The sequence below is a fragment of the Maylandia zebra genome, linkage group LG20 (assembly GCF_041146795.1).
Source record: "Maylandia zebra isolate NMK-2024a linkage group LG20, Mzebra_GT3a, whole genome shotgun sequence".
In the NCBI taxonomy this organism is placed as follows: Eukaryota; Metazoa; Chordata; class Actinopteri; order Cichliformes; family Cichlidae; genus Maylandia; species Maylandia zebra.
Window position 1 is genome coordinate 1,723,839 of NC_135186.1, and position 14,422 is coordinate 1,738,260.

Sequence of the window (14,422 nt, forward strand, 5' to 3'; positions counted from 1 at the left end):
TTCTTGTTTTGTTTTCCCTCCCCAAGTGAGGGTGAATATAAATGGTAACAATTTAACCCTCCAGAAAAGCGAAACTCCGTTTGTCCCTCTGTCTGCTTCAGATAATTGCCAGCCCAGCTGCCAATCTGCCTGCCCCAGTGGCTCCAGTTCTCCATTATCATGTCTGATAGACGGTTGTGTGTAGAAGTCAATAGCTCACCCTGATCTGTTGGCAATAACTTCTGATGGGAGTTTTGGTACATGTGCGCCAAATCCTTCATCTGCCGGTTACTGGCAGCAGAAAGCGGTTCCTGCTGGGTGGAATTTGCAATGACAGGATGGACTGTGGACCACGCTCCTCTTTCTCAAATACGAACACAGAAGAGTTTGTGTTACATGCTACATGTTTTGTTGTTGTTGTCGTGTTTTGTTTATTTCTGATTTTGTGTTATTGCAGACTGTGATAAATATTATGTGATATGGTGGATTTGCATGTGTGTGTGTAACTGGAGTCCATCTGTTGTTGTGGATGCTGATATGGCAACTGCACCTGTGGGGAGCTGACTAGCATATTAGAGAAAGAACACACACACACACACACACACACACACACAAACACACACACACACACACACACACACACACACACACACACACACACACACACACACACACACACACACACAAACCTGCATGTAGATAGCTAACAGCTCATTTGACACTGTAATTAAGGCCAAGGATCATGGATCCATTCTTCAGCCCTCTTTCTCAGGGTGTCGTCTGACCTCCAACGATATCAGCATAAGATGGATGTAAGAGAGGAAGGACAGAGGGGGGAGAGGAGAAAGAGCGGGGGTGGATAGAAGAAGAAATCAGAGAGGTGAAAAAAGTAATGGTTTGTGAGAAAATACGGGGAGAGTGTGGATGGGGAGTGATATACAGATTGGGAGGGTCCATGTTTATGTGCCTGGAGGTGGGGATAGATTCAGACAGTGTGTACGTGTGTGTGTGTGTGTGTGTGTGAGTGTTTGGTGTATCCAGACATTTCGCTTTCCGTTCAGTCTCTTATGTTGACCTTACTGGCTGCTTCACCGTTGCATTATTAGGATGGCTTATATTTGTTGCCATCTACAGCTGTTGGCTGCAAATGCACACACGTGTACAGACACACAGTGAGTGTGCGCACAGATAACACATCAAATGCATGCATAAGTTATATGCACCAGGCTGGGAGGTGAAATAGGAACAATATGATGAGTTTTCTGGGGAGAAAAACAACAAGTTTTCATTAATTTCCTGCTATTTGCCATAGAGAATGAAATAACACCCCTGTAAGAATAAATTCCATCATCCACACGCTGTAGGGAAATTAGCTTCATTTTGGAAATATGGCAAAAATCTCTATAAAGCCCACACACATTAACTTAGGCAGAAATTAAATAAGAAATTTCACAGTAACACTAACTACCTCTATAAAAACAAACGAATGAGGAATTTAGTGAAAGACTTGGCAGTGAAAGTATGATGCAGGTGAGTGATTGTCATTCTTATTGGAAGCAGTGTTTGGAATAAAGGACCCAGTTGTCATTTCTATAGTCTCTTGGTAAGAAGAAAGAAAGTGTGGTGTTTGTTTGCATGTCCATAGCCGCTGAGTCAGTGAGACGAATTATGGAGAGAGAAAGGGCAGCAGCAGCAGCAGCAGCAGCAGCAGCAGCGTGTGGCAGTGAAGAGCTTTCGGAAGTTGCCTGGCAATGGAGAAATACGATGAGAGAGCTTTTTATTGGCGACAACAAAGAATCCATAAAGTTGCGTTCCAGCAGCTGCTTTTTATAGGCAAAATTTTCAAGGGACATCCTGACCAGGAGACGAGCGTGCTTGTCAGCAGAGGGCATCGTCGGTGCTGACTTCCCTCCCTAGACACGCCCATCGAGGTGTCAGAGAATGCTCAGGGAAATGGTGGCTTTGGAGGCGACTTTTAAAGCAACTGAAAAATAAATGGAACTATGATTTAAGTAATAATCCCTGGGATTTGGTGATTCACAAGGATGACATCATGGTATTGAGATAATATTCTATGAAGTATTTTAACAGAAAAAAACCTTTAAAGCTACTTTAAATACAGCAAAGCAAAAAAAGAAAAAAAATCAAACTTCTTTACTTTTAAAAACTGTGAATCGAAGCAGAAGGTTGAATTAAATGAAGATGGAACAAAGATCATTAAGTATTTTTATTACTTTAAACAGACTGAAATTTGTTTCATACTGAAAGAGTTTGAAAATTTCTTCTCCTGTCTCTCTTTGCCATCCACATTCAGAGAGTCTAATTCCCATTTATGTGGTTTCGTGTCTTAGCCATTGAATTGATGCTCACAGCATGGGCTTTCCCCGAGTCTGAGAACTTCATTTTCTTATCTGCTCAGTGTTCATCCAGACACTGTTCAGGTGAAAGCAGGCTTTTTTTTTCTTGGGAGTGTGATAATTCCCTAGATGGGGAATATTCAACTGAACTATATAGAGTTTTATGTATTTTGGGAACAGAAGGTCCTTGAGGTGAAATGCTTAGCATTGCAGGACTGCAGGTTCCCCCCATGCTGTGCTTAAATCATTACTACCTCTGATAGATGCCCCATCTCCTGCCTCTCTGGGGTCATAAAATGCATAGCTTCTTGGTTTGGTGGTCTACTTCAAAGAGAAATTTATATGTGAGAGGTTGAGAAAGCAGTGGCCTTTTAGAAGGTATAGAAGGTATCCCGCTGTCTTTGTGTTTATCGGAATGACTCCTCAGCTCTGCCAGCAGTGTCCTCCAACATGGTTAGCAAGTAAGTGAAATAATTTTATTTAAGATTAGTAAGTCAAACAGATGTATACGTCTATTACCTCACACCATCACATTGAATTACTCAGTTCATCCTTTATTATATTTTTCCAGACCTAGAATGGGGTCTCAGTAAGCATGATCAGCCCATGTAACAGCAATGAGTCTATGTTAACTTGGTTATTTCTGACTGTAATAACACAGATCACACAAAACTCTAAATAACACAATGCCCTGTAGTGATGAATTGCAAGCATAACTAAAAGCGTTAGAAAAGACCAGAAGTGCAAAGAAGGCATTGTGCATTAGTAGAATATCTCAAGTAGAGACATAAATCCACTTGGTCTCTTTTTTAAATGAAGATTTTTCCATGTCTGCTTTGAAAAATATTTGTGTCCACATGAACATGTGGCTCAAGAGTTGGGAGTTCGCCTTGTAATCGGAAGGTTGCCGGTTCGAGCCCCGGCTTGGACAGTCTCGGTCGTTGTGTCCTTGAGCAAGACACTTCACACGTTGCCTACTGGTGGCGCCAGTGTCCGGCAGCCTCGCCTCTGCCAGTGCGCCCCAGGGCGGCTACAATGTAGCTGCCATCACCAGTGTGTGTGTGAATGGGTGGATGACTGGTTGTGTAAAGCGCTATACAAGTACAGACCATTTAAATAACAATGTCAAGCTAAGAGGATGCCAAAGCAACAGGTGGTGATATAAACATGTAGAAATGTTGGCCAATCAGAATCAATATTATGCACAAGCCATGTTGATTTAAGCAAAACAGGATTCGGGTCGTCACAATACTAGAACTTCAACCTCAATCTTAATAACCAGGAAAATACTCAACATAATTTTTGAAACCTTGAGTGTAAAATGAAAAAGTAAGAAGCATAAACAAAAAATAAAATAAAGAACAATACTGGTCTGTGCAAAGAGATTAATCTAAGCCATGTTTATTTCCTGTGCTTCTGGCAGGTTTTTCTCAGGTTCACTGTGAGTTAAGAAAAACAGCACTGCTGATGTCAGTGCTGTTACAAATGAGTATGTAATCTGATAAATGTTAGTACTGATTAGGATTTGAGTATAGATTTTTTAGAAACCTTATTCAGCACATACATCATACAGCTACTAAACTAAGTTTGGCATTGAGAGATATCAGTACTGGTGACATCACTACCCTGGAATGGTCACCAATTTATCAGAGCTAAAGCGCTCCGAGTGCTCAGATAGCGTAGAAAAGCGCCATATAAGAACCAGTGCATTTACCATTTATCATTTACAGAACTAGCACCGTGACAGACAACCAAGCATATTTATACCTGCGGCCTCTTTAGAATAGTAAATTGACGTGCTTGCCACCATTTCCTGTTCTGATATCAGCTTATATTTATGTTTATGTCCTTCAAGAGTTGTTTGGTGAACAGCTATTAAACAGGATCTGAATTATTACTGTTATTGTCACGTCTCCTCATCAGTGTGGCACTGGCTGAAACTTGTTGGCAAGCATGCCGAATATTGATCTTTGGAAGGACGACATCGAAACTGAAGAGAAATGATTGGTTTCATGCCAATATACCAATAATTAGTGTTAATCCAGAAACACTTAACACTGTGATTTTGTTTGGATAAATATTGGCAAGTTCTTGCTGCTGGTTATATGTGTGAAAGCTTCCAAATGATTAACTTAACTGTTAGTTTTCGTTTACCTACCTGTTCAGTATCGTGATTGATTTGAATGTAAATAGTTACAGCGTTATCACATTTTTGAAATTCATTATACTGCGTACAGCTTATTTACCCATTGCCATCTTAGACATTAACATACATTATCAAGTTCAAAATCGTAGTCTTGTGCTACTTATTTTGGAAACTGTTAGTAAAACTATTTTTAAGTCAGCCTCAGCCTGATACACATGGGCCTACAGGGACCACCCAAGCAGATGCTTCATTTACAGAATTATGCATTTAGGGCAGAGAAATAGGTCTGAGCTGGGGAGTTTAGGAGAGTTACAGAATGAGACCAGAGAGGACTGAAGCCATCATTGAGACGCTCCGCTTTCAATGCTGTGTTGTGCTTTCAAAATTACATAATCTAGTGAAAGACAGAAAAAAGGAAACAAAACAGGAAGTCATCCCAGTGCTGTTTCCTCTCTTTGGGGTTTCATAAACCCGAGGCAGAGTTTCTGGAGAAAAGCTCGGACCCTAAATGCCACCTCCTGCCCCTCATCTGCTCACATCAGTAATCATCACACAAAACGTCACATGCGTGTACACACACACACACACACACACACACACACACACACACACACACACACAATCGTTCACTGAACTTTTTTACTTTTATCCTGCCTCATCCCCCCCCCCCCCCCCCCCCCCTTGTCAAACACTATGTTTTTTGACGTTTTCAACTCAAACTAGCGGTGTTGGCAGTCCTCCACTGACACACATGAATGAACCCAGCTCCGGATGAAGGTTTTTTGCGCCCAGATTGAACATTTTTTTAAGGTCCCTAACTGGCAGCAGCTTGTCTTTTAATCTGGCATGACTGAATTTAAATGATATATCGGTGTCCTCTGTGGCAGGTGCTGTATTCAGAGAGTGTGTTTGTTTAATCTTTACAGTCTTTACTTTCAACAGGGCATAAAGTGACTGAGCAGTGAAGCCAGGATTTGTGTTTAGATGTATGAAACTATATCTTTTAAATGTCATCAGTTGTTTGATGTTAGGAAAAATATATATCTTCAGAGCCTTATTACTGTTGTAATAATTCAAAGGTTTATAAAAAATGCTAGAAGAATCAAATTCAAATTCAAATTTTATTTGTCACGTACACAGTCATACACAGTACGATATGCAGTGAAATGCTTGGACAACTGCTCGTGACCTAAAGAAAAAAAGGAAAAGGCTATGAATAAGATAGGAAATAAATATGAAAAATTAAAAAGGGTAAATTTAACTAGGAAGGAATAAAATATAAAAAATTAAGGTTAAAAATGAAATAACTGTACAACACAAATTAGAATTAGAAGAAAGACCTATTTTTACTACAAGTCCGCAGAAACTAGAGGAAGATAGAAATGGACGTGGGGTAGAATCTAAATATGCCAGCTGAGGGCAGTGGAGAAAAGAAAAAGCCCCGGTCTTCTGAAAACCACAGTGTGATGAAAAATTAAGTTGGGAAGCACAGAGAGGAAAGTATAGACAGAGAGAGAGGGAGAAGGAGAGAGAGAGTAAGTGCTTTTACTGCCGGTCGCTTTCACCTGTCTGTCTGGGAGACAGACGGATGAAATCGCACTCCCATTAAAGTGAGCTGGAAAAGTAGAACCTGCGTTCTTCCTGTGTCCCTGAGCCCCGAAATAAGCGAAGAGCTGCACCTTTTCTTTGCATCCAACAGCTTAACTGTGCTGGAGGAAGTTATCCTAAAGCCTCTGAGGCTCTGCAGTTCTTTATTGTTTTCACTCTCTGATGAGACTTTAACTGATCGGCCTGTTTTCATTTCTCGTTCAGGTACAACAAAATCCCATTGGTGTCACAGTTTAACTTTGCAAGTGCTCCTATTCTTCAGAAACAAAGCTCTACAAGCTTTCAAGTACTGAATGGACTTCCACCTGTTTCATTAAGTGTTGTAATAATTTCAGCCAAAAGTCTACAAAAGGAAAAAAAAAAACTGCAATTAAATTGAATTAAAGAAGCAATCTTTTCCTTCTGGGTTATTTTTTCCATCCGTGCTCTCCCATGCCTGACGCTTCCGGGCTTCCCACATCAGGGAGCACATAGTGGAGGCCATTAGCATTTTGCTTTAATATATTTCCTCAATTCCAAAGCTTCAAGAGATCCCTCTTTGCATTTGTTTATTTAGTTCAAAGTGTTCTTTTCTGTCATTGCCCAAGAACCTCGCCGGAAATTGAAGTGTAGTCAAAATGTGATAGATAAATATAAAAGTGGTCTGCTGTGTATTCTACGGAGAGAAGGACTTTGATGTTATTTTTGCAGTGTTAAGCCAGCTTACAGGGTTGGTGTAGCTCGCGCCTGTAGGTGAAGCCTGGCAATTCCTTTTTTCTTTTATTGTTTGATGCTGTTGGACTAGTGGCTGATAGAAAGGCTCAGACAACATAACTGTGTTAACCACCTGGATCTGTACTGTCAGCAGCCACACACTGCAGCGCTGTTTTTTTCCTCTCTGTGTATGTGTGTGTGCGTTTGACCTGAGGATGTTTTTGGGGTGGCTGTGCTGTGTGTGGACGATGGATTGGTAGTGACATCAGGATCGTACCTCGCGGTGCAGCGGGCTCTCCAGGTTAGCACAGCATGCGACAAACAGAGCCAGAGCCAAAGAAGGAGAGAGGATGGAGATGGATGGAGTGTGACACCCTTGGGTCGACTCAAGCTTCGGGGATGTGTCGGGGACACACATGTAGCAGCAGCAGGCAAAAGCTGATTTGAGAGATGGGGGATGTCAAGTCTGTGATGTGCACTCTGCTGCAGTCATAGTGTGCTGTTAACTAGTGAACGAATGATAAGAGGTTGAGGAATGGAGGAGGAAATGCCCACTCCTCATTAACTCACTCCCTCTTCTTCCCCCGATCCTTCTCCTGATTTTCATGCGCATTGACTCACACGTTTCAGATATAATGTTTCCACAATGGTAGTTAAATTGGAGGTTTAAATTTTAGCCACGGGCTTTTTCTACAGGTCACATGGAGGGAGTTTAGCCACAAGGACCAAACTGTGGATTTGATTAATGAAAGACACACATGAATCACACACTCATGCATGCAAATGCACACACACACACACACACATGCTTCTGGCAGGATCGGGGAGGCCTAATCAAGCTGAAATCTCCCGAGGTTGCAATTAGGTTTGGAAAGTCCTTGCAGTTCTAACTCTGGCTACAAAACAAGCCCGTCCATTAACTCGCAAGAATACCCAGAATCCATTCGGCAAATCATCATCTCCCAATTCTTGTCCACTGTTGTGTGTAGCATCTACATGCTAGTTTAGTAAGAGTGGAGATACAAGGTGCAGGCGACACACACCAGCAGTTTTTCATACCTTATTATTTTTGTTCTGGTATTACAACAGTGTAATTCAGGCTGCACCAGGATCTGGCCTTAACAGCATTTCTGTTTGAGTCGTGTACCTTATCGACGAAAGACCCCGTGATCTCACAAACGATAAATCAGACTAGATGGAAAATTCAGTATAAAAAATCAACTGTTTGTGAACGTTTTATGGTACATTTTTCCTTTAATGGACAGGCGATGGTGAAGAGGAAGACAAAAGCATTGTGTCAGGTTTAGGTACAGTACTTGGGAACCCTGGTTACTGGTAACCTTGGATTCCTTCCTTCTCTTTCATCCTTGAACCATTCCCTTTGGCTCTTTTGCTTACTTCCTATGCACTTGCCTAATTACCTTTCATCTTTCTCTGCGTCCTTTCCTTTCTTTTTTGCTGCTTCTTGTTGGTATCAAACAGCAGCTTCCATTTTCTCTTGGTAGTTTTCACTTTAAATAGAACAACAAGCTTGCGAGCATCATGATGACCTTTGCTCCTCGGGCGAGTGAGATAGTCAGCTCTCCCTTAAATTATCAGGATGATTATGATTCATATCTATTGTTCTGAAGTCACAGTCATACAATAGCTACTTAATTTCAATGCTCAAGGACAGAAAAAAAATACAAGGTAACAGATTGTAGGGATCACAGATGTCACCGCTAATTGGTGCCAAAGAGTTTCTCACTGTTAGAGCTGAAATTACTCTCATTGCAATAAAAGACGATATAACAATGGGGAAATTTTAGGGCCCATAAACACCTTGTGTGGCCCTCAGAAAAATAATAACCTTGGTGGTGTGCGGCACTGGTGAATTGAAGTCAGCAGGACAGTTTTCTTCTATTTGTTAACTAATTGCGAGCACAATTTACTCTAACGTGAATATTATTATTATAAATACGACAAAGAGATGAGACAAATAAGGCTTTGTCTCTTTGTCATTAAGCTAGTGGAGTCAACATGTTGTTGATGTCACTGCTAAACAAAAAAATAAATAAATAACCTTTCAGCATATCGTAATTCCAGTGATGTGAGAGGGAACTCGACTCTTACACCTCTTCTTGGCTCTGTTTTCAGGTGTTATAAAATCTAGCCTGTAATGGGAGACTGACTTTGACCAATCATAGGTCTCAGAGAGAGAGAGAAAGCAGTAAAATAAAGTGGTGCTACGTTGTGAGCTGAGGATTTTCACATATGAGAGCAGGGTTTTAACCTTGTGTGAAGCCAAATGCCTTTATTAACTGGCGCACTTAGAGCATGTATGGCCATACTTGCTGTTTGTTCTGTGCTCAGAAAAAGAGGGAGGAGCTGCAGGAGGAGGTCTGTCTGATTTAAATGGTAAAAAAAATCTCCAAGAGCTTTTTACTGAATTGGAGAAGCTAATTTCACCACGTTTTTAATGTTTTTGACTATCTCATTATAATAAAATCCCTGCACTCATATGCTGACATGAAAACCCGTTACCATAGTTACAAGCTGCATAAATATACAGTGTACTGTATATTACTTTTCATGTTGCTTACAGACCTTTATGAGCAGATGGATTCAGCTGTAGTTTCGTTTAAAAAAATCAACTAGTTGATGTTACATATACCGGAGTCTGCATACACGTGGGTTGACCACGAGAGACCAGAGCTACTGCTGAAAGACGTGTCACCATTCCCCAACTATAAAGTTCCCGATGGCTATTATTTAAAATAAATGTTGTAAAGAAGCCTTATCAGATGTTTCTGTTGGCTGAACTGTGAGCTCAGCTGTTAAAATGCTGCATTTGATTCGCTTTCACACCACTAATGAAATGTACCTCTACATTTCATGTAGAACTGGACCTGATGCTCTCAGGTTGGCTGGTTTGCACCACAGTTGAGGTGACAGCTTTCACATTGGCCTAAATGAACCACACTAAAGGGACAATTGCGCCTGTATAAACTGAACAGGGGTGTGAAAGCAACCCTAAAAATCCCTTATAGTGTACTGGCACAACTGCTACTTTAAAACAGTTTATTCCCTCTTGTAAATGATGTCACTGAAAGACTGTTTCTCAGTATGCATGAAAATAAAAATGTCAGTTTTTGTGACCGTGGGTAACAATGTGTGTGTTCTAATATCAAAATCGCTTTATGTTAATTGCTGCAGTGACTGATGCAGAGCGCACAGGGATCTCATTTTCCAAATGGCTTATATCTTAAAGAATGGAAACTCCTGGAGTATTAATGTATTTCTACTACATTTTTCTCTATTATCACTGGGAGCTCATCCAGGGCTCATATGCCCGTGAGATGTCTGTCCGGCTTTAGCTAAGATGCATACAAACACACACGCCCACGTGTTCGCACACACAAAAACAGACTGGAGATATGGAGAGGAAACTGATCAGCTGCGTGGAGCGGGGAGGGCATTCCAATGGGACTAATTAAAGGGATGGAACAGACTGCTGAAGTCATTGGAGACCACCGCTCTTTCACCAACTATTTCTTTCTCAACTCGCTTTTACTTTCTCTTTTGCTCCTCTGTGTTCTGTTAAAAAAGCTACATCATCCCGGGTTATGAGATTTAATGCTGTTTTCTCACCAGTGTTTTTTTTTTTTTTTTGGCCTGTCCCGTTTGGCTCTTTTGCCATCAGAATTGTTGTCTAAAGGCAAAGAAAGATGCCCAACGGATTTACTTTACCAAACTGACCATCCCAGCCTTGCCATAATGGTCCATTTGATTCACCTTTTATTGTTTATTTTATTTTCACTTACTGAATACGGGACAGACTTGACTGGGGGAAAGAAGGGGAGAAAGAAAGAAGGACGGAGAAACCGCTGAGAAGAGGGACGGGGGAGAAGGGCAAAAGACAAAAACCAACAGAACGGGCAGAGAAAAAAAATGCATATATCAATCACCTGGGTCACCTGCTGAGAAAGAAAAAAGAAAGCAAGCAGAAGAGAACAAGAGTAATAGAATAAACAACATCACAATGATATTTGGGAATATGACAGTAAATACTAAATGTTAAACATTATTGTGCAGCACATAAGATCAACAGAACACAGTGTGCTTTGAGGTAGGAGCCAAAAAGGGTGTAGTTTGTGGGTGTGATCACCAGTGTGTACACCTGTGAGCATGTTTTCTCACCAGTGTTAACGCTAAAGATGTGATTAGAGGAGTTTAGGATTTCTGGAGTCTGCACTGCTTGAAGCGCTTGTTTACCAGCCGCTGTGATCTCGAAATTCACAAAGTTCCGAACTCACACGTGGACTTTTGGTTTGTCAGTATAGACAATTTGTCTGTTGCCTTTGAGTGTGTGCAGATGTGTGAGTCACCGTCCTCTGATGAGTTTGATACTGATGGAGAGTCGAGCTGTTTAGAAGCTATTGATCAGAACCCCTTGTTCCTGAGCAGTCAGACACACACGTACACAAACACACACACAACCACAGTGCTCCTCTCCTCTACTCTCTCTCTCTCTGTCTTCTGCTGCCCCTTTCTGAATCCATTTCTATATCACACACCCACTCATTCTGCGGCAGACAGACCAAACAACCAGCCATAATGAAGTGGCACTGCATCATCACAAACACTGCTGTGTATCTAAATGAGCTGGAGAGGAAGCAGGCACTGTCTCTGCTTTGTTTCCTAATTATTTAGTACCAGCAGAAGATAGGTGAGGACAGCAGGAAGAGGGTGAGAGGAGAAGGGAGAGAAGGAAAGATATAGGAAGACTGGAAGAGATGAAAGGAACAAGAGATGAAAAGTACACACACACTCTCTGTGTGTGTGTGATGCCCCCTAACCAGAGAAAGCCTTGGCTCAGCCTGTCTGGCTTTTCAGCTTCTCCCAGCTCTACAAATGCCTGGCTGCATAACCAGATGACTCACACACCAAGCTCAGAACTCGAGCCAGAGCTTAACACACACTTCCTCACGGCAAAAGCGGTCTCACACGTGCGTGCAGATACATCCTTGAATATAGAATATGTGCACAAAATAAACACATCAAATTATGCCCAGATCCAACCAGGTGTGTGCATAATCTCATCTGCACTTAGTTAATCTGCCCAGACTCTCACACAAAAACTGGAGAGCTTGGTTTGTTTTACTTACATCATCACAGATCTTTTCAAAAGTATTTTAGTTTTGTTTTTTTAATGCCATGACTTTCCTTCGTTACTAGTAGAGTTATTCATTACCACCATTTTTAGAGAGTTTGGGGTTTTTTTGTTTGTTAAACCACTTAACACTGACCTCTGAATCATTACAGCATAAAAGGAGCCTAACTAAAGGGATGAACCAGAGTTTTATTGACACATAGCAGGCAACTTAAAAAATAACCAATTTTAGATTGTATGTTTAGCCACTAGCAGCCTGTCATAAAAGCACATCATTTAGCGTGATTTAATTTTACTTTTCTATGAAAAGAGCCAAAAATTACACACTTACTGTATCAGTGATAAAATATTACTGCCCCAACAAGGTCATTCCCAAATAACTATTAGCTGTAAACTTGCCATCGTGCCAACATAAGAAAACTGGAAAGTGGAGAATAAAAGAAAAATGATCAGCCCTAAAAATCTATCTGCAGCAGATGAACAGTATCTGAAAGTTGTGTATTTAATGGGAAACATTGCCAAATCTGAGAGATGTATCTGGGCCTAGTTGACCCAACTACTACAGTATTTGATGAAGCTTCATTAGAAAAGATCTGAGTGGAAGGATGACCATCAAGAAGCTGATCTTAAAGAAGGGAATCAGGAATAAGAGGTTAGGGTGTTTCAAATTACACAAGAGCTAGGCTGAAAATCCGTGGCAACAGATCTTATGGAGTGACAACTTCAGATTTTATTTTTTGTTGTCAATATGTACGAATAATATAGGTACAACAGCCAGGTTCTACAGCCATCTGTAAAACAAGGTGGAGGCTCTTTCACGGGTTGGGGCTGTATTTCAACCTGTAATCATGGGGATCTTATCAAAATTGATTAAATTATGGAAGCAGAGAAGTAACATCTGCTTTTGATTCACTATGCATTATCATCTGGAAAGAGTTTGACTGGCAGCGCCTTCATTTTCAGCATGACGATGACCCCAAACACACTGCCAGTTCTTAGAAAGAAAAACATTATCAGTCATAGACTGACCTCCTCAGAGCCCACAGCTCAACATTATTGAAGCAGTGTGGGATCATTCAGTTCAATTGAATTTGATTTTGTTTATATAGCACCAAATCACAACAGTAGCTGCCTTAAGAAGCTTTATATTTAAAAACTGTACAATAATACAGAGAAAACCCCATCAATCAGATGATGCCATATGAGAAAGCACCAGGTGAAAGTGGGAAGGAAAAACTCTCTTTTAACAGGATGAAAAGGGAGGAAGGCAGGGCAAAGAATAATAATAATAGTTCATGCTTAAATGCAAAGTGGTGTATCATCTTGATATAGAACAAAAGTAGAAAGAAGAAAAGAAGAGCTTTGAATTTATTTCAAGAAACCTGGTGAACTATTCCTGAAGACAACAAGAAGAAATGATAAGAAACTTTGCTTAAAAGAGTTCAAGCTCCATGTATGTTTGCACATGGTTCAATAAATAACTGCAGCTATTCCCAGTCTCCTAACAAAATATAAAGAAATGAGGGATGACTGAAGACATTTGCTCACTACTGTTTAGTGTTTGGAGGTTGGAGTTGGAGTACGACCAAGACTAGTAGTAGTATATAGTTGACTTAGTTGAGTTTTGAGCAAAGCTATAGATATTTAAACAACATATGTAAAAGATAAAAAAGAGCTCAGCTGCCTCTTTGCTTTTGCTTTACCAGCATCCTGCAGTTATTTATTCACACCAGTGCGCAAACACATGTACACAAGTTTACTGACCAAACAGTTTCCTTGGTAGAAAACACACAGCTTGTTTGTCTGTTGAAGAACTTTTTGCGTGTACTTAGTGCCCAGAATGTAAAGTGCTTTAATTATGTGCATCCTTTACTTCAGTGGAAACACCTGCCAGCATTTGGATACCCAGTACTCTAAGTGTTTACTCACCATTGTTGGCCTTGTCCACATTGAATACACACACATAAATAAAATCTGTTATTTGATCAGTATAGTTGATGAATATATTTTTTTAAATCAGAAAAGTTGTTTTTATTAGATTTATTGGTGAGTTGTTTTGTACTTGCTTGCAGATTCCTGTCAGACCTGAGGGTATAAAAGCTTTGTGTTACAGGTTTTTTTTTGCTTTGTTGTTTTGCTTGTTTTTGTTGTTGGCTGCTTGGACATTGGCAGTATCTGTTCTCTAATAGGTCGTTATTTCTTTACCCCAAAACAAACGTGCACCTGTCCTGAGTCGGCTCCGTGTCTTAGTGTGCATTATGCCTTCATCCTGCAGTCTTTTCTTTCTCAAATTTGTGGCCTCGTGACTTGCAACAGCAGCAACAGATTCAGCAGCATATGGGTGGATGTTGCCGACGGAACACAATTTTTCACTCAGTAGCATATTTGAGATGCTGTATTCACATTTTGAAACGTATGCCCCAAAGAGCAATGCGGTTCCTCTGAAAAGCTGACAGTTAGTGCGCCATGACAGGGAGTGCTGTCTTT

The 14,422-nt window shown here is 40.7% G+C and overlaps 1 protein-coding gene across 1 annotated transcript in view; it reads left to right on the top strand.

The window, feature by feature from the left end:
- LOC101475964 (chemokine-like protein TAFA-2) overlaps positions 1-14,422 on the top strand; it is a 97,025-nt gene that overhangs the window by 31,004 nt on the left and 51,599 nt on the right. The window lies entirely within an intron of this gene.